Source organism: Schistocerca piceifrons, unplaced genomic scaffold, assembly GCF_021461385.2.
Source record: "Schistocerca piceifrons isolate TAMUIC-IGC-003096 unplaced genomic scaffold, iqSchPice1.1 HiC_scaffold_567, whole genome shotgun sequence".
Taxonomy (NCBI): Eukaryota; Metazoa; Arthropoda; class Insecta; order Orthoptera; family Acrididae; genus Schistocerca; species Schistocerca piceifrons.
This window is the reverse complement of record NW_025728807.1, coordinates 264,349-283,382: the sequence shown is the minus strand read 5'-3', so window position 1 is coordinate 283,382 and position 19,034 is coordinate 264,349. Positions and strand designations below refer to the sequence as shown.

Sequence of the window (19,034 nt, the reverse complement as noted above, 5' to 3'; positions counted from 1 at the left end):
ACCAGTGTATTCAAGATATTATGGCCATTGCCGAGTGAATGCTGTAGCGCTTCCCGACGAGTCGGGTTCGGATCCTCTGTCAACTTCCACGCAGGGTGATGATCTTCTGGTCATCACACTCGCCAGCTGAAATCGGCGCTGCCTTTTCGAGGTAGTAAAGGAGTAGTGGCCCGTGGGGGGATCGAACCCACGACCTTCGCGTTATTAGCACGACGCTCTAACCAACTGAGCTAACGGGCCTCGGCAGATGCAGTTGCTCAGCCCTACGCTGGAAACAGGTGGCATGAAGCCATACACCATTTCTATGGTCGTCGTGTGTCTGCTTCCCTAGTCTATATTCTGCTGACGGTCACGAAACAGTAGCTATATTGCGAGCAGGACGGGAAACGGCCGCTCGGACAGCTCAAACCTGTCACGATTCGTGTGGAAAAAATTCCGTTCCGGTACCGGGAATCGAACCCGGGCCTCCTGGGTGAAAGCCAGGTATCCTAGCCACTAGACCACACCGGATGCGGCCGTTTCGTTCGACCGTTCGTACGGTCGCTTGTCGCATTTCGTGTCGAGTGCCGCGTCGGCGCCCCTCTCTCTTTGCGAGCATCTTTGCACATAGTGACTGGCAAGGCGCGCACCTCAAACGTCGCAGAGCAATGCTTTTGGCTTCATGCTCTGCTGGGAGAAGAGGAAAAGGGAAGCTGTAAGTAGCAATAACAGGAAGTAAACATTTTCCCGCTGAAGCGTTGAAACGTTGTGGATAACAAACAAGAAATACGTTGGCGCCCTAGCAACAGCACCACCATCAGTCACAGAAAATTAAATGCCCCGGGTGAGGATCGAACTCACGACCTTAAGATTATGAGACTTACGCGCTGCCTACTGCGCTACCGAGGCACGGGTGCACCGCTTGTCCTGCAAACTGGGTAAATGCCGTACCCAATATTAGACGTAGAGACACTGTACTTCCTGGATAACGTGTTCTGTTGCTACACGTGCACTGCCGGCCCAGTTGATTGCGGTGCTGCTGCAGCTGTTGCAACGATAGGCAGCACTCCTTGTCGTTAAAGTTCAGAGCCTCGGAGGCACCCGGACCCGGCAACTTGTGAGGCCAGGCCGACGCTAGTCTGTAGAACATGATGCGAGCGTCCTAGTGGGGACCCGCGAGTGCTGCGTTCTCGGTCCTTCTCAAGGGAAATCCAGCTACACATTCTTGTGGATCGTGCATCTCAAGCGCTCAAGCCACGCGGCAGCATCATCGCGGGAAAAGCAAAATGATGCATCGGCCGGGAATCGAACCCGGGCCGCCCGCGTGGCAGGCGAGCATTCTACCACTGAACCACCGATGCTGGGGCCAGCGGTAACTTGACGCTGCTTCCCGAGCAGATGTCTCAAGGGAAAGTGGGACTGCCGTCAAGCGCCGTAGCATTCTGTGGGAAAGATGCTGCAGACGCTGAATCCTGCACTGCACTGCTTAAAAATGCCGCCAGAACGCGGTCCTCTGCGTACTCTTGCGTCGCCGGCGCCCAACTCTTGCCAAAGGATGCGAAATGTGCGCGGATACGCTGTCCGAATGCGTCTGGATGTGCTCCCCTAGCCTGCCTCGAAATGCGCCTGCCAGGTACGATCACCTTCCGCCGCTGCCGACTGGCGGAAAGCCGACACAGCGCGGACGCGCGGCGCTCGCTTGTGCGGTGGTGGTGTAATGGTCAGCATAGTTGCCTTCCAAGCAGTTGATCCGGGTTCGATTCCCGGCCACCGCAGCAGGCTTTTAATTTCGCGTATGAGTACTTTTGCCACGCGCTCTTAAATTATTGTTTTTTCGCCCTCTTACTCGCTGCATACCAGCCCTTAGTGTGTCTCGACTTGTCTCGTGTCTCGACTTGTCTCGACTTTGCTCAGCTGACGCGAGAGCTGACGCTCTCAAATCGGCCTTTATCAAAACGACAAGCACGAGAAACGACTGAGAGAGCTAAGGAGAGGCGAGGCGATGGACACACAGCACGCCCCCTTCATTTCACGGTGGCGTCTCCCTGACCGAATCGGGCTGTAGCTCCGAAAACAAAGGAGAAACAAAAATAGGAAGTAAAAGTGCAAATAGTGCCCTGTGTTCCCATGCGCTCACCCGCCCAAGTACTGACAAGGGCCAAAGTTGTTACGCATCGGCAATCGGACATTTTCTTTCATTTTCTCTTTATCGGTTGAGAACCAGTGTATTCAAGATATTATGGCCATTGCCGAGTGAATGCTGTAGCGCTTCCCGACGAGTCGGGTTCGGATCCTCTGTCAACTTCCACGCAGGGTGATGATCTTCTGGTCATCACACTCGCCAGCTGAAATCGGCGCTGCCTTTTCGAGGTAGTAAAGGAGTAGTGGCCCGTGGGGGGATCGAACCCACGACCTTCGCGTTATTAGCACGACGCTCTAACCAACTGAGCTAACGGGCCTCGGCAGATGCAGTTGCTCAGCCCTACGCTGGAAACAGGTGGCATGAAGCCATACACCATTTCTATGGTCGTCGTGTGTCTGCTTCCCTAGTCTATATTCTGCTGACGGTCACGAAACAGTAGCTATATTGCGAGCAGGACGGGAAACGGCCGCTCGGACAGCTCAAACCTGTCACGATTCGTGTGGAAAAAATTCCGTTCCGGTACCGGGAATCGAACCCGGGCCTCCTGGGTGAAAGCCAGGTATCCTAGCCACTAGACCACACCGGATGCGGCCGTTTCGTTCGACCGTTCGTACGGTCGCTTGTCGCATTTCGTGTCGAGTGCCGCGTCGGCGCCCCTCTCTCTTTGCGAGCATCTTTGCACATAGTGACTGGCAAGGCGCGCACCTCAAACGTCGCAGAGCAATGCTTTTGGCTTCATGCTCTGCTGGGAGAAGAGGAAAAGGGAAGCTGTAAGTAGCAATAACAGGAAGTAAACATTTTCCCGCTGAAGCGTTGAAACGTTGTGGATAACAAACAAGAAATACGTTGGCGCCCTAGCAACAGCACCACCATCAGTCACAGAAAATTAAATGCCCCGGGTGAGGATCGAACTCACGACCTTAAGATTATGAGACTTACGCGCTGCCTACTGCGCTACCGAGGCACGGGTGCACCGCTTGTCCTGCAAACTGGGTAAATGCCGTACCCAATATTAGACGTAGAGACACTGTACTTCCTGGATAACGTGTTCTGTTGCTACACGTGCACTGCCGGCCCAGTTGATTGCGGTGCTGCTGCAGCTGTTGCAACGATAGGCAGCACTCCTTGTCGTTAAAGTTCAGAGCCTCGGAGGCACCCGGACCCGGCAACTTGTGAGGCCAGGCCGACGCTAGTCTGTAGAACATGATGCGAGCGTCCTAGTGGGGACCCGCGAGTGCTGCGTTCTCGGTCCTTCTCAAGGGAAATCCAGCTACACATTCTTGTGGATCGTGCATCTCAAGCGCTCAAGCCACGCGGCAGCATCATCGCGGGAAAAGCAAAATGATGCATCGGCCGGGAATCGAACCCGGGCCGCCCGCGTGGCAGGCGAGCATTCTACCACTGAACCACCGATGCTGGGGCCAGCGGTAACTTGACGCTGCTTCCCGAGCAGATGTCTCAAGGGAAAGTGGGACTGCCGTCAAGCGCCGTAGCATTCTGTGGGAAAGATGCTGCAGACGCTGAATCCTGCACTGCACTGCTTAAAAATGCCGCCAGAACGCGGTCCTCTGCGTACTCTTGCGTCGCCGGCGCCCAACTCTTGCCAAAGGATGCGAAATGTGCGCGGATACGCTGTCCGAATGCGTCTGGATGTGCTCCCCTAGCCTGCCTCGAAATGCGCCTGCCAGGTACGATCACCTTCCGCCGCTGCCGACTGGCGGGAAGCCGACACAGCGCGGACGCGCGGCGCTCGCTTGTGCGGTGGTGGTGTAATGGTCAGCATAGTTGCCTTCCAAGCAGTTGATCCGGGTTCGATTCCCGGCCACCGCAGCAGGCTTTTAATTTCGCGTATGAGTACTTTTGCCACGCGCTCTTAAATTATTGTTTTTTCGCCCTCTTACTCGCTGCATACCAGCCCTTAGTGTGTCTCGACTTGTCTCGTGTCTCGACTTGTCTCGACTTTGCTCAGCTGACGCGAGAGCTGACGCTCTCAAATCGGCCTTTATCAAAACGACAAGCACGAGAAACGACTGAGAGAGCTAAGGAGAGGCGAGGCGATGGACACACAGCACGCCCCCTTCATTTCACGGTGGCGTCTCCCTGACCGAATCGGGCTGTAGCTCCGAAAACAAAGGAGAAACAAAAATAGGAAGTAAAAGTGCAAATAGTGCCCTGTGTTCCCATGCGCTCACCCGCCCAAGTACTGACAAGGGCCAAAGTTGTTACGCATCGGCAATCGGACATTTTCTTTCATTTTCTCTTTATCGGTTGAGAACCAGTGTATTCAAGATATTATGGCCATTGCCGAGTGAATGCTGTAGCGCTTCCCGACGAGTCGGGTTCGGATCCTCTGTCAACTTCCACGCAGGGTGATGATCTTCTGGTCATCACACTCGCCAGCTGAAATCGGCGCTGCCTTTTCGAGGTAGTAAAGGAGTAGTGGCCCGTGGGGGGATCGAACCCACGACCTTCGCGTTATTAGCACGACGCTCTAACCAACTGAGCTAACGGGCCTCGGCAGATGCAGTTGCTCAGCCCTACGCTGGAAACAGGTGGCATGAAGCCATACACCATTTCTATGGTCGTCGTGTGTCTGCTTCCCTAGTCTATATTCTGCTGACGGTCACGAAACAGTAGCTATATTGCGAGCAGGACGGGAAACGGCCGCTCGGACAGCTCAAACCTGTCACGATTCGTGTGGAAAAAATTCCGTTCCGGTACCGGGAATCGAACCCGGGCCTCCTGGGTGAAAGCCAGGTATCCTAGCCACTAGACCACACCGGATGCGGCCGTTTCGTTCGACCGTTCGTACAGTCGCTTGTCGCATTTCGTGTCGAGTGCCGCGTCGGCGCCCCTCTCTCTTTGCGAGCATCTTTGCACATAGTGACTGGCAAGGCGCGCACCTCAAACGTCGCAGAGCAATGCTTTTGGCTTCATGCTCTGCTGGGAGAAGAGGAAAAGGGAAGCTGTAAGTAGCAATAACAGGAAGTAAACATTTTCCCGCTGAAGCGTTGAAACGTTGTGGATAACAAACAAGAAATACGTTGGCGCCCTAGCAACAACACCACCATCAGTCACAGAAAATTAAATGCCCCGGGTGAGGATCGAACTCACGACCTTAAGATTATGAGACTTACGCGCTGCCTACTGCGCTACCGAGGCACGGGTGCACCGCTTGTCCTGCAAACTGGGTAAATGCCGTACCCAATATTAGACGTAGAGACACTGTACTTCCTGGATAACGTGTTCTGTTGCTACACGTGCACTGCCGGCCCAGTTGATTGCGGTGCTGCTGCAGCTGTTGCAACGATAGGCAGCACTCCTTGTCGTTAAAGTTCAGAGCCTCGGAGGCACCCGGACCCGGCAACTTGTGAGGCCAGGCCGACGCTAGTCTGTAGAACATGATGCGAGCGTCCTAGTGGGGACCCGCGAGTGCTGCGTTCTCGGTCCTTCTCAAGGGAAATCCAGCTACACATTCTTGTGGATCGTGCATCTCAAGCGCTCAAGCCACGCGGCAGCATCATCGCGGGAAAAGCAAAATGATGCATCGGCCGGGAATCGAACCCGGGCCGCCCGCGTGGCAGGCGAGCATTCTACCACTGAACCACCGATGCTGGGGCCAGCGGTAACTTGACGCTGCTTCCCGAGCAGATGTCTCAAGGGAAAGTGGGACTGCCGTCAAGCGCCGTAGCATTCTGTGGGAAAGATGCTGCAGACGCTGAATCCTGCACTGCACTGCTTAAAAATGCCGCCAGAACGCGGTCCTCTGCGTACTCTTGCGTCGCCGGCGCCCAACTCTTGCCAAAGGATGCGAAATGTGCGCGGATACGCTGTCCGAATGCGTCTGGATGTGCTCCCCTAGCCTGCCTCGAAATGCGCCTGCCAGGTACGATCACCTTCCGCCGCTGCCGACTGGCGGAAAGCCGACACAGCGCGGACGCGCGGCGCTCGCTTGTGCGGTGGTGGTGTAATGGTCAGCATAGTTGCCTTCCAAGCAGTTGATCCGGGTTCGATTCCCGGCCACCGCAGCAGGCTTTTAATTTCGCGTATGAGTACTTTTGCCACGCGCTCTTAAATTATTGTTTTTTCGCCCTCTTACTCGCTGCATACCAGCCCTTAGTGTGTCTCGACTTGTCTCGTGTCTCGACTTGTCTCGACTTTGCTCAGCTGACGCGAGAGCTGACGCTCTCAAATCGGCCTTTATCAAAACGACAAGCACGAGAAACGACTGAGAGAGCTAAGGAGAGGCGAGGCGATGGACACACAGCACGCCCCCTTCATTTCACGGTGGCGTCTCCCTGACCGAATCGGGCTGTAGCTCCGAAAACAAAGGAGAAACAAAAATAGGAAGTAAAAGTGCAAATAGTGCCCTGTGTTCCCATGCGCTCACCCGCCCAAGTACTGACAAGGGCCAAAGTTGTTACGCATCGGCAATCGGACATTTTCTTTCATTTTCTCTTTATCGGTTGAGAACCAGTGTATTCAAGATATTATGGCCATTGCCGAGTGAATGCTGTAGCGCTTCCCGACGAGTCGGGTTCGGATCCTCTGTCAACTTCCACGCAGGGTGATGATCTTCTGGTCATCACACTCGCCAGCTGAAATCGGCGCTGCCTTTTCGAGGTAGTAAAGGAGTAGTGGCCCGTGGGGGGATCGAACCCACGACCTTCGCGTTATTAGCACGACGCTCTAACCAACTGAGCTAACGGGCCTCGGCAGATGCAGTTGCTCAGCCCTACGCTGGAAACAGGTGGCATGAAGCCATACACCATTTCTATGGTCGTCGTGTGTCTGCTTCCCTAGTCTATATTCTGCTGACGGTCACGAAACAGTAGCTATATTGCGAGCAGGACGGGAAACGGCCGCTCGGACAGCTCAAACCTGTCACGATTCGTGTGGAAAAAATTCCGTTCCGGTACCGGGAATCGAACCCGGGCCTCCTGGGTGAAAGCCAGGTATCCTAGCCACTAGACCACACCGGATGCGGCCGTTTCGTTCGACCGTTCGTACGGTCGCTTGTCGCATTTCGTGTCGAGTGCCGCGTCGGCGCCCCTCTCTCTTTGCGAGCATCTTTGCACATAGTGACTGGCAAGGCGCGCACCTCAAACGTCGCAGAGCAATGCTTTTGGCTTCATGCTCTGCTGGGAGAAGAGGAAAAGGGAAGCTGTAAGTAGCAATAACAGGAAGTAAACATTTTCCCGCTGAAGCGTTGAAACGTTGTGGATAACAAACAAGAAATACGTTGGCGCCCTAGCAACAGCACCACCATCAGTCACAGAAAATTAAATGCCCCGGGTGAGGATCGAACTCACGACCTTAAGATTATGAGACTTACGCGCTGCCTACTGCGCTACCGAGGCACGGGTGCACCGCTTGTCCTGCAAACTGGGTAAATGCCGTACCCAATATTAGACGTAGAGACACTGTACTTCCTGGATAACGTGTTCTGTTGCTACACGTGCACTGCCGGCCCAGTTGATTGCGGTGCTGCTGCAGCTGTTGCAACGATAGGCAGCACTCCTTGTCGTTAAAGTTCAGAGCCTCGGAGGCACCCGGACCCGGCAACTTGTGAGGCCAGGCCGACGCTAGTCTGTAGAACATGATGCGAGCGTCCTAGTGGGGACCCGCGAGTGCTGCGTTCTCGGTCCTTCTCAAGGGAAATCCAGCTACACATTCTTGTGGATCGTGCATCTCAAGCGCTCAAGCCACGCGGCAGCATCATCGCGGGAAAAGCAAAATGATGCATCGGCCGGGAATCGAACCCGGGCCGCCCGCGTGGCAGGCGAGCATTCTACCACTGAACCACCGATGCTGGGGCCAGCGGTAACTTGACGCTGCTTCCCGAGCAGATGTCTCAAGGGAAAGTGGGACTGCCGTCAAGCGCCGTAGCATTCTGTGGGAAAGATGCTGCAGACGCTGAATCCTGCACTGCACTGCTTAAAAATGCCGCCAGAACGCGGTCCTCTGCGTACTCTTGCGTCGCCGGCGCCCAACTCTTGCCAAAGGATGCGAAATGTGCGCGGATACGCTGTCCGAATGCGTCTGGATGTGCTCCCCTAGCCTGCCTCGAAATGCGCCTGCCAGGTACGATCACCTTCCGCCGCTGCCGACTGGCGGGAAGCCGACACAGCGCGGACGCGCGGCGCTCGCTTGTGCGGTGGTGGTGTAATGGTCAGCATAGTTGCCTTCCAAGAAGTTGATCCGGGTTCGATTCCCGGCCACCGCAGCAGGCTTTTAATTTCGCGTATGAGTACTTTTGCCACGCGCTCTTAAATTATTGTTTTTTCGCCCTCTTACTCGCTGCATACCAGCCCTTAGTGTGTCTCGACTTGTCTCGTGTCTCGACTTGTCTCGACTTTGCTCAGCTGACGCGAGAGCTGACGCTCTCAAATCGGCCTTTATCAAAACGACAAGCACGAGAAACGACTGAGAGAGCTAAGGAGAGGCGAGGCGATGGACACACAGCACGCCCCCTTCATTTCACGGTGGCGTCTCCCTGACCGAATCGGGCTGTAGCTCCGAAAACAAAGGAGAAACAAAAATAGGAAGTAAAAGTGCAAATAGTGCCCTGTGTTCCCATGCGCTCACCCGCCCAAGTACTGACAAGGGCCAAAGTTGTTACGCATCGGCAATCGGACATTTTCTTTCATTTTCTCTTTATCGGTTGAGAACCAGTGTATTCAAGATATTATGGCCATTGCCGAGTGAATGCTGTAGCGCTTCCCGACGAGTCGGGTTCGGATCCTCTGTCAACTTCCACGCAGGGTGATGATCTTCTGGTCATCACACTCGCCAGCTGAAATCGGCGCTGCCTTTTCGTAGTAGTAAAGGAGTAGTGGCCCGTGGGGGGATCGAACCCACGACCTTCGCGTTATTAGCACGACGCTCTAACCAACTGAGCTAACGGGCCTCGGCAGATGCAGTTGCTCAGCCCTACGCTGGAAACAGGTGGCATGAAGCCATACACCATTTCTATGGTCGTCGTGTGTCTGCTTCCCTAGTCTATATTCTGCTGACGGTCACGAAACAGTAGCTATATTGCGAGCAGGACGGGAAACGGCCGCTCGGACAGCTCAAACCTGTCACGATTCGTGTGGAAAAAATTCCGTTCCGGTACCGGGAATCGAACCCGGGCCTCCTGGGTGAAAGCCAGGTATCCTAGCCACTAGACCACACCGGATGCGGCCGTTTCGTTCGACCGTTCGTACGGTCGCTTGTCGCATTTCGTGTCGAGTGCCGCGTCGGCGCCCCTCTCTCTTTGCGAGCATCTTTGCACATAGTGACTGGCAAGGCGCGCACCTCAAACGTCGCAGAGCAATGCTTTTGGCTTCATGCTCTGCTGGGAGAAGAGGAAAAGGGAAGCTGTAAGTAGCAATAACAGGAAGTAAACATTTTCCCGCTGAAGCGTTGAAACGTTGTGGATAACAAACAAGAAATACGTTGGCGCCCTAGCAACAGCACCACCATCAGTCACAGAAAATTAAATGCCCCGGGTGAGGATCGAACTCACGACCTTAAGATTATGAGACTTACGCGCTGCCTACTGCGCTACCGAGGCACGGGTGCACCGCTTGACCTGCAAACTGGGTAAATGCCGTACCCAATATTAGACGTAGAGACACTGTACTTCCTGGATAACGTGTTCTGTTGCTACACGTGCACTGCCGGCCCAGTTGATTGCGGTGCTGCTGCAGCTGTTGCAACGATAGGCAGCACTCCTTGTCGTTAAAGTTCAGAGCCTCGGAGGCACCCGGACCCGGCAACTTGTGAGGCCAGGCCGACGCTAGTCTGTAGAACATGATGCGAGCGTCCTAGTGGGGACCCGCGAGTGCTGCGTTCTCGGTCCTTCTCAAGGGAAATCCAGCTACACATTCTTGTGGATCGTGCATCTCAAGCGCTCAAGCCACGCGGCAGCATCATCGCGGGAAAAGCAAAATGATGCATCGGCCGGGAATCGAACCCGGGCCGCCCGCGTGGCAGGCGAGCATTCTACCACTGAACCACCGATGCTGGGGCCAGCGGTAACTTGACGCTGCTTCCCGAGCAGATGTCTCAAGGGAAAGTGGGACTGCCGTCAAGCGCCGTAGCATTCTGTGGGAAAGATGCTGCAGACGCTGAATCCTGCACTGCACTGCTTAAAAATGCCGCCAGAACGCGGTCCTCTGCGTACTCTTGCGTCGCCGGCGCCCAACTCTTGCCAAAGGATGCGAAATGTGCGCGGATACGCTGTCCGAATGCGTCTGGATGTGCTCCCCTAGCCTGCCTCGAAATGCGCCTGCCAGGTACGATCACCTTCCGCCGCTGCCGACTGGCGGGAAGCCGACACAGCGCGGACGCGCGGCGCTCGCTTGTGCGGTGGTGGTGTAATGGTCAGCATAGTTGCCTTCCAAGCAGTTGATCCGGGTTCGATTCCCGGCCACCGCAGCAGGCTTTTAATTTCGCGTATGAGTACTTTTGCCACGCGCTCTTAAATTATTGTTTTTTCGCCCTCTTACTCGCTGCATACCAGCCCTTAGTGTGTCTCGACTTGTCTCGTGTCTCGACTTGTCTCGACTTTGCTCAGCTGACGCGAGAGCTGACGCTCTCAAATCGGCCTTTATCAAAACGACAAGCACGAGAAACGACTGAGAGAGCTAAGGAGAGGCGAGGCGATGGACACACAGCACGCCCCCTTCATTTCACGGTGGCGTCTCCCTGACCGAATCGGGCTGTAGCTCCGAAAACAAAGGAGAAACAAAAATAGGAAGTAAAAGTGCAAATAGTGCCCTGTGTTCCCATGCGCTCACCCGCCCAAGTACTGACAAGGGCCAAAGTTGTTACGCATCGGCAATCGGACATTTTCTTTCATTTTCTCTTTATCGGTTGAGAACCAGTGTATTCAAGATATTATGGCCATTGCCGAGTGAATGCTGTAGCGCTTCCCGACGAGTCGGGTTCGGATCCTCTGTCAACTTCCACGCAGGGTGATGATCTTCTGGTCATCACACTCGCCAGCTGAAATCGGCGCTGCCTTTTCGTAGTAGTAAAGGAGTAGTGGCCCGTGGGGGGATCGAACCCACGACCTTCGCGTTATTAGCACGACGCTCTAACCAACTGAGCTAACGGGCCTCGGCAGATGCAGTTGCTCAGCCCTACGCTGGAAACAGGTGGCATGAAGCCATACACCATTTCTATGGTCGTCGTGTGTCTGCTTCCCTAGTCTATATTCTGCTGACGGTCACGAAACAGTAGCTATATTGCGAGCAGGACGGGAAACGGCCGCTCGGACAGCTCAAACCTGTCACGATTCGTGTGGAAAAAATTCCGTTCCGGTACCGGGAATCGAACCCGGGCCTCCTGGGTGAAAGCCAGGTATCCTAGCCACTAGACCACACCGGATGCGGCCGTTTCGTTCGACCGTTCGTACGGTCGCTTGTCGCATTTCGTGTCGAGTGCCGCGTCGGCGCCCCTCTCTCTTTGCGAGCATCTTTGCACATAGTGACTGGCAAGGCGCGCACCTCAAACGTCGCAAAGCAATGCTTTTGGCTTCATGCTCTGCTGGGAGAAGAGGAAAAGGGAAGCTGTAAGTAGCAATAACAGGAAGTAAACATTTTCCCGCTGAAGCGTTGAAACGTTGTGGATAACAAACAAGAAATACGTTGGCGCCCTAGCAACAGCACCACCATCAGTCACAGAAAATTAAATGCCCCGGGTGAGGATCGAACTCACGACCTTAAGATTATGAGACTTACGCGCTGCCTACTGCGCTACCGAGGCACGGGTGCACCGCTTGACCTGCAAACTGGGTAAATGCCGTACCCAATATTAGACGTAGAGACACTGTACTTCCTGGATAACGTGTTCTGTTGCTACACGTGCACTGCCGGCCCAGTTGATTGCGGTGCTGCTGCAGCTGTTGCAACGATAGGCAGCACTCCTTGTCGTTAAAGTTCAGAGCCTCGGAGGCACCCGGACCCGGCAACTTGTGAGGCCAGGCCGACGCTAGTCTGTAGAACATGATGCGAGCGTCCTAGTGGGGACCCGCGAGTGCTGCGTTCTCGGTCCTTCTCAAGGGAAATCCAGCTACACATTCTTGTGGATCGTGCATCTCAAGCGCTCAAGCCACGCGGCAGCATCATCGCGGGAAAAGCAAAATGATGCATCGGCCGGGAATCGAACCCGGGCCGCCCGCGTGGCAGGCGAGCATTCTACCACTGAACCACCGATGCTGGGGCCAGCGGTAACTTGACGCTGCTTCCCGAGCAGATGTCTCAAGGGAAAGTGGGACTGCCGTCAAGCGCCGTAGCATTCTGTGGGAAAGATGCTGCAGACGCTGAATCCTGCACTGCACTGCTTAAAAATGCCGCCAGAACGCGGTCCTCTGCGTACTCTTGCGTCGCCGGCGCCCAACTCTTGCCAAAGGATGCGAAATGTGCGCGGATACGCTGTCCGAATGCGTCTGGATGTGCTCCCCTAGCCTGCCTCGAAATGCGCCTGCCAGGTACGATCACCTTCCGCCGCTGCCGACTGGCGGGAAGCCGACACAGCGCGGACGCGCGGCGCTCGCTTGTGCGGTGGTGGTGTAATGGTCAGCATAGTTGCCTTCCAAGCAGTTGATCCGGGTTCGATTCCCGGCCACCGCAGCAGGCTTTTAATTTCGCGTATGAGTACTTTTGCCACGCGCTCTTAAATTATTGTTTTTTCGCCCTCTTACTCGCTGCATACCAGCCCTTAGTGTGTCTCGACTTGTCTCGTGTCTCGACTTGTCTCGACTTTGCTCAGCTGACGCGAGAGCTGACGCTCTCAAATCGGCCTTTATCAAAACGACAAGCACGAGAAACGACTGAGAGAGCTAAGGAGAGGCGAGGCGATGGACACACAGCACGCCCCCTTCATTTCACGGTGGCGTCTCCCTGACCGAATCGGGCTGTAGCTCCGAAAACAAAGGAGAAACAAAAATAGGAAGTAAAAGTGCAAATAGTGCCCTGTGTTCCCATGCGCTCACCCGCCCAAGTACTGACAAGGGCCAAAGTTGTTACGCATCGGCAATCGGACATTTTCTTTCATTTTCTCTTTATCGGTTGAGAACCAGTGTATTCAAGATATTATGGCCATTGCCGAGTGAATGCTGTAGCGCTTCCCGACGAGTCGGGTTCGGATCCTCTGTCAACTTCCACGCAGGGTGATGATCTTCTGGTCATCACACTCGCCAGCTGAAATCGGCGCTGCCTTTTCGAGGTAGTAAAGGAGTAGTGGCCCGTGGGGGGATCGAACCCACGACCTTCGCGTTATTAGCACGACGCTCTAACCAACTGAGCTAACGGGCCTCGGCAGATGCAGTTGCTCAGCCCTACGCTGGAAACAGGTGGCATGAAGCCATACACCATTTCTATGGTCGTCGTGTGTCTGCTTCCCTAGTCTATATTCTGCTGACGGTCACGAAACAGTAGCTATATTGCGAGCAGGACGGGAAACGGCCGCTCGGACAGCTCAAACCTGTCACGATTCGTGTGGAAAAAATTCCGTTCCGGTACCGGGAATCGAACCCGGGCCTCCTGGGTGAAAGCCAGGTATCCTAGCCACTAGACCACACCGGATGCGGCCGTTTCGTTCGACCGTTCGTACGGTCGCTTGTCGCATTTCGTGTCGAGTGCCGCGTCGGCGCCCCTCTCTCTTTGCGAGCATCTTTGCACATAGTGACTGGCAAGGAGCGCACCTCAAACGTCGCAGAGCAATGCTTTTGGCTTCATGCTCTGCTGGGAGAAGAGGAAAAGGGAAGCTGTAAGTAGCAATAACAGGAAGTAAACATTTTCCCGCTGAAGCGTTGAAACGTTGTGGATAACAAACAAGAAATACGTTGGCGCCCTAGCAACAGCACCACCATCAGTCACAGAAAATTAAATGCCCCGGGTGAGGATCGAACTCACGACCTTAAGATTATGAGACTTACGCGCTGCCTACTGCGCTACCGAGGCACGGGTGCACCGCTTGTCCTGCAAACTGGGTAAATGCCGTACCCAATATTAGACGTAGAGACACTGTACTTCCTGGATAACGTGTTCTGTTGCTACACGTGCACTGCCGGCCCAGTTGATTGCGGTGCTGCTGCAGCTGTTGCAACGATAGGCAGCACTCCTTGTCGTTAAAGTTCAGAGCCTCGGAGGCACCCGGACCCGGCAACTTGTGAGGCCAGGCCGACGCTAGTCTGTAGAACATGATGCGAGCGTCCTAGTGGGGACCCGCGAGTGCTGCGTTCTCGGTCCTTCTCAAGGGAAATCCAGCTACACATTCTTGTGGATCGTGCATCTCAAGCGCTCAAGCCACGCGGCAGCATCATCGCGGGAAAAGCAAAATGATGCATCGGCCGGGAATCGAACCCGGGCCGCCCGCGTGGCAGGCGAGCATTCTACCACTGAACCACCGATGCTGGGGCCAGCGGTAACTTGACGCTGCTTCCCGAGCAGATGTCTCAAGGGAAAGTGGGACTGCCGTCAAGCGCCGTAGCATTCTGTGGGAAAGATGCTGCAGACGCTGAATCCTGCACTGCACTGCTTAAAAATGCCGCCAGAACGCGGTCCTCTGCGTACTCTTGCGTCGCCGGCGCCCAACTCTTGCCAAAGGATGCGAAATGTGCGCGGATACGCTGTCCGAATGCGTCTGGATGTGCTCCCCTAGCCTGCCTCGAAATGCGCCTGCCAGGTACGATCACCTTCCGCCGCTGCCGACTGGCGGGAAGCCGACACAGCGCGGACGCGCGGCGCTCGCTTGTGCGGTGGTGGTGTAATGGTCAGCATAGGTGCCTTATAAGCAGTTGATCCGGGTTCGATTCCCGGCCACCGCAGCAGGCTTTTAATTTCGCGTATGAGTACTTTTGCCACGCGCTCTTAAATTATTGTTTTTTCGCCCTCTTACTCGCTGCATACCAGCCCTTAGTGTGTCTCGACTTGTCTCGACTTTGCTCAGCTGACGCGAGAGCTGACGCTCTCAAATCGGCCTTTATCAAAACGACAAGCACGAGAAACGACTGAGAGAGCTAAGGAGAGGCGAGGCGATGGACACACAGCACGCCCCCTTCATTTCACGGTGGCGTCTCCCTGACCGAATCGGGCTGTAGCTCCGAAAACAAAGGAGAAACAAAAATAGGAAGTAAAAGTGCAAATAGTGCCCTGTGTTCCCATGCGCTCACCCGCCCAAGTACTGACAAGGGCCAAAGTTGTTACGCATCGGCAATCGGACATTTTCTTTCATTTTCTCTTTATCGGTTGAGAACCAGTGTATTCAAGATATTATGGCCATTGCCGAGTGAATGCTGTAGCGCTTCCCGACGAGTCGGGTTCGGATCCTCTGTCAACTTCCACGCAGGGTGATGATCTTCTGGTCATCACACTCGCCAGCTGAAATCGGCGCTGCCTTTTCGAGGTAGTAAAGGAGTAGTGGCCCGTGGGGGGATTGAACCCACGACCTTCGCGTTATTAGCACGACGCTCTAACCAACTGAGCTAACGGGCCTCGGCAGATGCAGTTGCTCAGCCCTACGCTGGAAACAGGTGGCATGAAGCCATACACCATTTCTATGGTCGTCGTGTGTCTGCTTCCCTAGTCTATATTCTGCTGACGGTCACGAAACAGTAGCTATATTGCGAGCAGGACGGGAAACGGCCGCTCGGACAGCTCAAACCTGTCACGATTCGTGTGGAAAAAATTCCGTTCCGGTACCGGGAATCGAACCCGGGCCTCCTGGGTGAAAGCCAGGTATCCTAGCCACTAGACCACACCGGATGCGGCCGTTTCGTTCGACCGTTCGTACGGTCGCTTGTCGCATTTCGTGTCGAGTGCCGCGTCGGCGCCCCTCTCTCTTTGCGAGCATCTTTGCACATAGTGACTGGCAAGGAGCGCACCTCAAACGTCGCAGAGCAATGCTTTTGGCTTCATGCTCTGCTGGGAGAAGAGGAAAAGGGAAGCTGTAAGTAGCAATAACAGGAAGTAAACATTTTCCCGCTGAAGCGTTGAAACGTTGTGGATAACAAACAAGAAATACGTTGGCGCCCTAGCAACAGCACCACCATCAGTCACAGAAAATTAAATGCCCCGGGTGAGGATCGAACTCACGACCTTAAGATTATGAGACTTACGCGCTGCCTACTGCGCTACCGAGGCACGGGTGCACCGCTTGTCCTGCAAACTGGGTAAATGCCGTACCCAATATTAGACGTAGAGACACTGTACTTCCTGGATAACGTGTTCTGTTGCTACACGTGCACTGCCGGCCCAGTTGATTGCGGTGCTGCTGCAGCTGTTGCAACGATAGGCAGCACTCCTTGTCGTTAAAGTTCAGAGCCTCGGAGGCACCCGGACCCGGCAACTTGTGAGGCCAGGCCGACGCTAGTCTGTAGAACATGATGCGAGCGTCCTAGTGGGGACCCGCGAGTGCTGCGTTCTCGGTCCTTCTCAAGGGAAATCCAGCTACACATTCTTGTGGATCGTGCATCTCAAGCGCTCAAGCCACGCGGCAGCATCATCGCGGGAAAAGCAAAATGATGCATCGGCCGGGAATCGAACCCGGGCCGCCCGCGTGGCAGGCGAGCATTCTACCACTGAACCACCGATGCTGGGGCCAGCGGTAACTTGACGCTGCTTCCCGAGCAGATGTCTCAAGGGAAAGTGGGACTGCCGTCAAGCGCCGTAGCATTCTGTGGGAAAGATGCTGCAGACGCTGAATCCTGCACTGCACTGCTTAAAAATGCCGCCAGAACGCGGTCCTCTGCGTACTCTTGCGTCGCCGGCGCCCAACTCTTGCCAAAGGATGCGAAATGTGCGCGGATACGCTGTCCGAATGCGTCTGGATGTGCTCCCCTAGCCTGCCTCGAAATGCGCCTGCCAGGTACGATCACCTTCCGCCGCTGCCGACTGGCGGGAAGCCGACACAGCGCGGACGCGCGGCGCTCGCTTGTGCGGTGGTGGTGTAATGGTCAGCATAGGTGCCTTATAAGCAGTTGATCCGGGTTCGATTCCCGGCCACCGCAGCAGGCTTTTAATTTCGCGTATGAGTACTTTTGCCACGCGCTCTTAAATTATTGTTTTTTCGCCCTCTTACTCGCTGCATACCAGCCCTTAGTGTGTCTCGACTTGTCTCGTGTCTCGACTTGTCTCGACTTTGCTCAGCTGACGCGAGAGCTGACGCTCTCAAATCGGCCTTTATCAAAACGACAAGCACGAGAAACGGCTGAGAGAGCTAAGGAGAGGCGAGGCGATGGACACACAGCACGCCCCCTTCATTTCACGGTGGCGTCTCCCTGACCGAATCGGGCTGTAGCTCCGAAAACAAAGGAGAAACAAAAATAGGAAGTAAAAGTGCAAATAGTGCCCTGTGTTCCCATGCGCTCACCCGCCCAAGTACTGACAAGGGCCAAAGTTGTTACGCATCGGCAATCGGACATTTTCTTTCATTTTCTCTTTATCGGTTGAGAACCAGTGTATTCAAGATATGATGGCCATTGCCGAGTGAATGCTGTAGCGCTTCCCGACGAGTCGGGTTCGGATCCTCTGTCAACTTCCACGCAGGGTGATGATCTTCTGGTCATCACACTCGCCAGCTGAAATCGGCGCTGCCTTTTCGAGGTAGTAAAGGAGTAGTGGCCCGTGGGGGGATTGAACCCACGACCTTCGCGTTATTAGCACGACGCTCTAACCAACTGAGCTAACGGGCTCGGCAGATGCAGTTGCTCAGCCCTACGCTGGAAACAGGTGGCATGAAGCCATACACCATTTCTATGGTCGTCGTGTGTCTGCTTCCCTAGTCTATATTCTGCTGACGGTCACGAAACAGTAGCTATATTGCGAGCAGGACGGGAAACGGCCGCTCGGACAGCTCAAACCTGTCACGATTCGTGTGGAAAAAATTCCGTTCCGGTACCGGGAATCGAACCCGGGCCTCCTGGGTGAAAGCCAGGTATCCTAGCCACTAGACCACACCGGATGCGGCCGTTTCGTTCGACCGTTCGTACGGTCGCTTGTCGCATTTCGTGTCGAGTGCCGCGTCGGCGCCCCTCTCTCTTTGCGAGCATCTTTGCACATAGTGACTGGCAAGGAGCGCACCTCAAACGTCGCAGAGCAATGCTTTTGGCTTCATGCTCTGCTGGGAGAAGAGGAAAAGGGAAGCTGTAAGTAGCAATAACAGGAAGTAAACATTTTCCCGCTGAAGCGTTGAAACGTTGTGGATAACAAACAAGAAATACGTTGGCGCCCTAGCAACAGCACCACCATCAGTCACAGAAAATTAAATGCCCCGGGTGAGGATCGAACTCACGACCTTAAGATTATGAGACTTACGCGCTGCCTACTGCGCTACCGAGGCACGGGTGCACCGCTTGTCCTGCAAACTGGGTAAATGCCGTACCCAATATTAGACGTAGAGACACTGTACTTCCTGGATAACGTGTTCTGTTGCTACACGTGCACTGCCGGCCCAGTTGATTGCGGTGCTGCTGCAGCTGTTGCAACGATAGGCAGCACTCCTTGTCGTTAAAGTTCAGAGCCTCGGAGGCACCCGGACCCGGCAACTTGTGAGGCCAGGCCGACGCTAGTCTGTAGAACATGATGCGAGCGTCCTAGTGGGGACCCGCGAGTGCTGCGTTCTCGGTCCTTCTCAAGGGAAATCCAGCTACACATTCTTGTGGATCGTGCATCTCAAGCGCTCAAGCCACGCGGCAGCATCATCGCGGGAAAAGCAAAATGATGCATCGGCCGGGAATCGAACCCGGGCCGCCCGCGTGGCAGGCGAGCATTCTACCACTGAACCACCGATGCTGGGGCCAGCGGTAACTTGACGCTGCTTCCCGAGCAGATGTCTCAAGGGAAAGTGGGACTGCCGTCAAGCGCCGTAGCATTCTGTGGGAAAGATGCTGCAGACGCTGAATCCTGCACTGCACTGCTTA

At 54.9% G+C, this 19,034-nt stretch overlaps 44 non-coding genes across 44 annotated transcripts; 8 read left to right on the top strand and 36 right to left on the bottom strand.

Moving 5' to 3' along the window:
* Nucleotides 1-166: 166 nt before the first annotated feature.
* Nucleotides 167-240, bottom strand: Trnai-aau. Its single transcript has one exon. It is a non-coding gene; the product is annotated as a tRNA-Ile (tRNA).
* Nucleotides 241-438: 198 nt separating this feature from the next.
* On the bottom strand, nt 439-510 carry Trnae-uuc. Its single transcript has one exon. It is a non-coding gene; the product is annotated as a tRNA-Glu (tRNA).
* Nucleotides 511-815: 305 nt separating this feature from the next.
* Nucleotides 816-888, bottom strand: Trnam-cau. The gene has a single exon. It is a non-coding gene; the product is annotated as a tRNA-Met (tRNA).
* Nucleotides 889-1,269: 381 nt separating this feature from the next.
* Trnag-gcc lies at nt 1,270-1,340 on the bottom strand. The gene has a single exon. It is a non-coding gene; the product is annotated as a tRNA-Gly (tRNA).
* Nucleotides 1,341-1,682: 342 nt separating this feature from the next.
* Nucleotides 1,683-1,754, top strand: Trnag-ucc. The gene has a single exon. It is a non-coding gene; the product is annotated as a tRNA-Gly (tRNA).
* Nucleotides 1,755-2,364: 610 nt separating this feature from the next.
* On the bottom strand, nt 2,365-2,438 carry Trnai-aau. Its single transcript has one exon. It is a non-coding gene; the product is annotated as a tRNA-Ile (tRNA).
* A 198-nt stretch (nt 2,439-2,636) lies between these two features.
* Nucleotides 2,637-2,708, bottom strand: Trnae-uuc. Its single transcript has one exon. It is a non-coding gene; the product is annotated as a tRNA-Glu (tRNA).
* A 305-nt stretch (nt 2,709-3,013) lies between these two features.
* On the bottom strand, nt 3,014-3,086 carry Trnam-cau. The gene has a single exon. It is a non-coding gene; the product is annotated as a tRNA-Met (tRNA).
* Nucleotides 3,087-3,467: 381 nt separating this feature from the next.
* Trnag-gcc lies at nt 3,468-3,538 on the bottom strand. The gene has a single exon. It is a non-coding gene; the product is annotated as a tRNA-Gly (tRNA).
* A 342-nt stretch (nt 3,539-3,880) lies between these two features.
* Nucleotides 3,881-3,952, top strand: Trnag-ucc. The gene has a single exon. It is a non-coding gene; the product is annotated as a tRNA-Gly (tRNA).
* Nucleotides 3,953-4,562: 610 nt separating this feature from the next.
* Nucleotides 4,563-4,636, bottom strand: Trnai-aau. Its single transcript has one exon. It is a non-coding gene; the product is annotated as a tRNA-Ile (tRNA).
* A 198-nt stretch (nt 4,637-4,834) lies between these two features.
* Nucleotides 4,835-4,906, bottom strand: Trnae-uuc. The gene has a single exon. It is a non-coding gene; the product is annotated as a tRNA-Glu (tRNA).
* A 305-nt stretch (nt 4,907-5,211) lies between these two features.
* Trnam-cau lies at nt 5,212-5,284 on the bottom strand. The gene has a single exon. It is a non-coding gene; the product is annotated as a tRNA-Met (tRNA).
* Nucleotides 5,285-5,665: 381 nt separating this feature from the next.
* Nucleotides 5,666-5,736, bottom strand: Trnag-gcc. Its single transcript has one exon. It is a non-coding gene; the product is annotated as a tRNA-Gly (tRNA).
* Nucleotides 5,737-6,078: 342 nt separating this feature from the next.
* Trnag-ucc lies at nt 6,079-6,150 on the top strand. The gene has a single exon. It is a non-coding gene; the product is annotated as a tRNA-Gly (tRNA).
* Nucleotides 6,151-6,760: 610 nt separating this feature from the next.
* On the bottom strand, nt 6,761-6,834 carry Trnai-aau. The gene has a single exon. It is a non-coding gene; the product is annotated as a tRNA-Ile (tRNA).
* A 198-nt stretch (nt 6,835-7,032) lies between these two features.
* On the bottom strand, nt 7,033-7,104 carry Trnae-uuc. Its single transcript has one exon. It is a non-coding gene; the product is annotated as a tRNA-Glu (tRNA).
* Nucleotides 7,105-7,409: 305 nt separating this feature from the next.
* On the bottom strand, nt 7,410-7,482 carry Trnam-cau. Its single transcript has one exon. It is a non-coding gene; the product is annotated as a tRNA-Met (tRNA).
* Nucleotides 7,483-7,863: 381 nt separating this feature from the next.
* Nucleotides 7,864-7,934, bottom strand: Trnag-gcc. Its single transcript has one exon. It is a non-coding gene; the product is annotated as a tRNA-Gly (tRNA).
* A 342-nt stretch (nt 7,935-8,276) lies between these two features.
* Nucleotides 8,277-8,348, top strand: Trnag-ucc. Its single transcript has one exon. It is a non-coding gene; the product is annotated as a tRNA-Gly (tRNA).
* A 610-nt stretch (nt 8,349-8,958) lies between these two features.
* Trnai-aau lies at nt 8,959-9,032 on the bottom strand. Its single transcript has one exon. It is a non-coding gene; the product is annotated as a tRNA-Ile (tRNA).
* A 198-nt stretch (nt 9,033-9,230) lies between these two features.
* Nucleotides 9,231-9,302, bottom strand: Trnae-uuc. Its single transcript has one exon. It is a non-coding gene; the product is annotated as a tRNA-Glu (tRNA).
* Nucleotides 9,303-9,607: 305 nt separating this feature from the next.
* Trnam-cau lies at nt 9,608-9,680 on the bottom strand. Its single transcript has one exon. It is a non-coding gene; the product is annotated as a tRNA-Met (tRNA).
* A 381-nt stretch (nt 9,681-10,061) lies between these two features.
* Trnag-gcc lies at nt 10,062-10,132 on the bottom strand. Its single transcript has one exon. It is a non-coding gene; the product is annotated as a tRNA-Gly (tRNA).
* A 342-nt stretch (nt 10,133-10,474) lies between these two features.
* Trnag-ucc lies at nt 10,475-10,546 on the top strand. The gene has a single exon. It is a non-coding gene; the product is annotated as a tRNA-Gly (tRNA).
* Nucleotides 10,547-11,156: 610 nt separating this feature from the next.
* Nucleotides 11,157-11,230, bottom strand: Trnai-aau. The gene has a single exon. It is a non-coding gene; the product is annotated as a tRNA-Ile (tRNA).
* Nucleotides 11,231-11,428: 198 nt separating this feature from the next.
* Nucleotides 11,429-11,500, bottom strand: Trnae-uuc. The gene has a single exon. It is a non-coding gene; the product is annotated as a tRNA-Glu (tRNA).
* Nucleotides 11,501-11,805: 305 nt separating this feature from the next.
* On the bottom strand, nt 11,806-11,878 carry Trnam-cau. The gene has a single exon. It is a non-coding gene; the product is annotated as a tRNA-Met (tRNA).
* Nucleotides 11,879-12,259: 381 nt separating this feature from the next.
* Nucleotides 12,260-12,330, bottom strand: Trnag-gcc. The gene has a single exon. It is a non-coding gene; the product is annotated as a tRNA-Gly (tRNA).
* Nucleotides 12,331-12,672: 342 nt separating this feature from the next.
* Trnag-ucc lies at nt 12,673-12,744 on the top strand. The gene has a single exon. It is a non-coding gene; the product is annotated as a tRNA-Gly (tRNA).
* A 610-nt stretch (nt 12,745-13,354) lies between these two features.
* On the bottom strand, nt 13,355-13,428 carry Trnai-aau. The gene has a single exon. It is a non-coding gene; the product is annotated as a tRNA-Ile (tRNA).
* A 198-nt stretch (nt 13,429-13,626) lies between these two features.
* On the bottom strand, nt 13,627-13,698 carry Trnae-uuc. The gene has a single exon. It is a non-coding gene; the product is annotated as a tRNA-Glu (tRNA).
* Nucleotides 13,699-14,003: 305 nt separating this feature from the next.
* On the bottom strand, nt 14,004-14,076 carry Trnam-cau. Its single transcript has one exon. It is a non-coding gene; the product is annotated as a tRNA-Met (tRNA).
* Nucleotides 14,077-14,457: 381 nt separating this feature from the next.
* On the bottom strand, nt 14,458-14,528 carry Trnag-gcc. Its single transcript has one exon. It is a non-coding gene; the product is annotated as a tRNA-Gly (tRNA).
* Nucleotides 14,529-14,870: 342 nt separating this feature from the next.
* Trnai-uau lies at nt 14,871-14,942 on the top strand. The gene has a single exon. It is a non-coding gene; the product is annotated as a tRNA-Ile (tRNA).
* Nucleotides 14,943-15,535: 593 nt separating this feature from the next.
* Trnai-aau lies at nt 15,536-15,609 on the bottom strand. The gene has a single exon. It is a non-coding gene; the product is annotated as a tRNA-Ile (tRNA).
* A 198-nt stretch (nt 15,610-15,807) lies between these two features.
* Trnae-uuc lies at nt 15,808-15,879 on the bottom strand. Its single transcript has one exon. It is a non-coding gene; the product is annotated as a tRNA-Glu (tRNA).
* Nucleotides 15,880-16,184: 305 nt separating this feature from the next.
* Trnam-cau lies at nt 16,185-16,257 on the bottom strand. Its single transcript has one exon. It is a non-coding gene; the product is annotated as a tRNA-Met (tRNA).
* Nucleotides 16,258-16,638: 381 nt separating this feature from the next.
* On the bottom strand, nt 16,639-16,709 carry Trnag-gcc. The gene has a single exon. It is a non-coding gene; the product is annotated as a tRNA-Gly (tRNA).
* Nucleotides 16,710-17,051: 342 nt separating this feature from the next.
* Nucleotides 17,052-17,123, top strand: Trnai-uau. Its single transcript has one exon. It is a non-coding gene; the product is annotated as a tRNA-Ile (tRNA).
* Nucleotides 17,124-17,733: 610 nt separating this feature from the next.
* Trnai-aau lies at nt 17,734-17,807 on the bottom strand. Its single transcript has one exon. It is a non-coding gene; the product is annotated as a tRNA-Ile (tRNA).
* Nucleotides 17,808-18,004: 197 nt separating this feature from the next.
* Trnae-uuc lies at nt 18,005-18,076 on the bottom strand. The gene has a single exon. It is a non-coding gene; the product is annotated as a tRNA-Glu (tRNA).
* A 305-nt stretch (nt 18,077-18,381) lies between these two features.
* Trnam-cau lies at nt 18,382-18,454 on the bottom strand. The gene has a single exon. It is a non-coding gene; the product is annotated as a tRNA-Met (tRNA).
* Nucleotides 18,455-18,835: 381 nt separating this feature from the next.
* Trnag-gcc lies at nt 18,836-18,906 on the bottom strand. Its single transcript has one exon. It is a non-coding gene; the product is annotated as a tRNA-Gly (tRNA).
* Between the last annotated feature and the right edge of the window lie 128 nt (nt 18,907-19,034).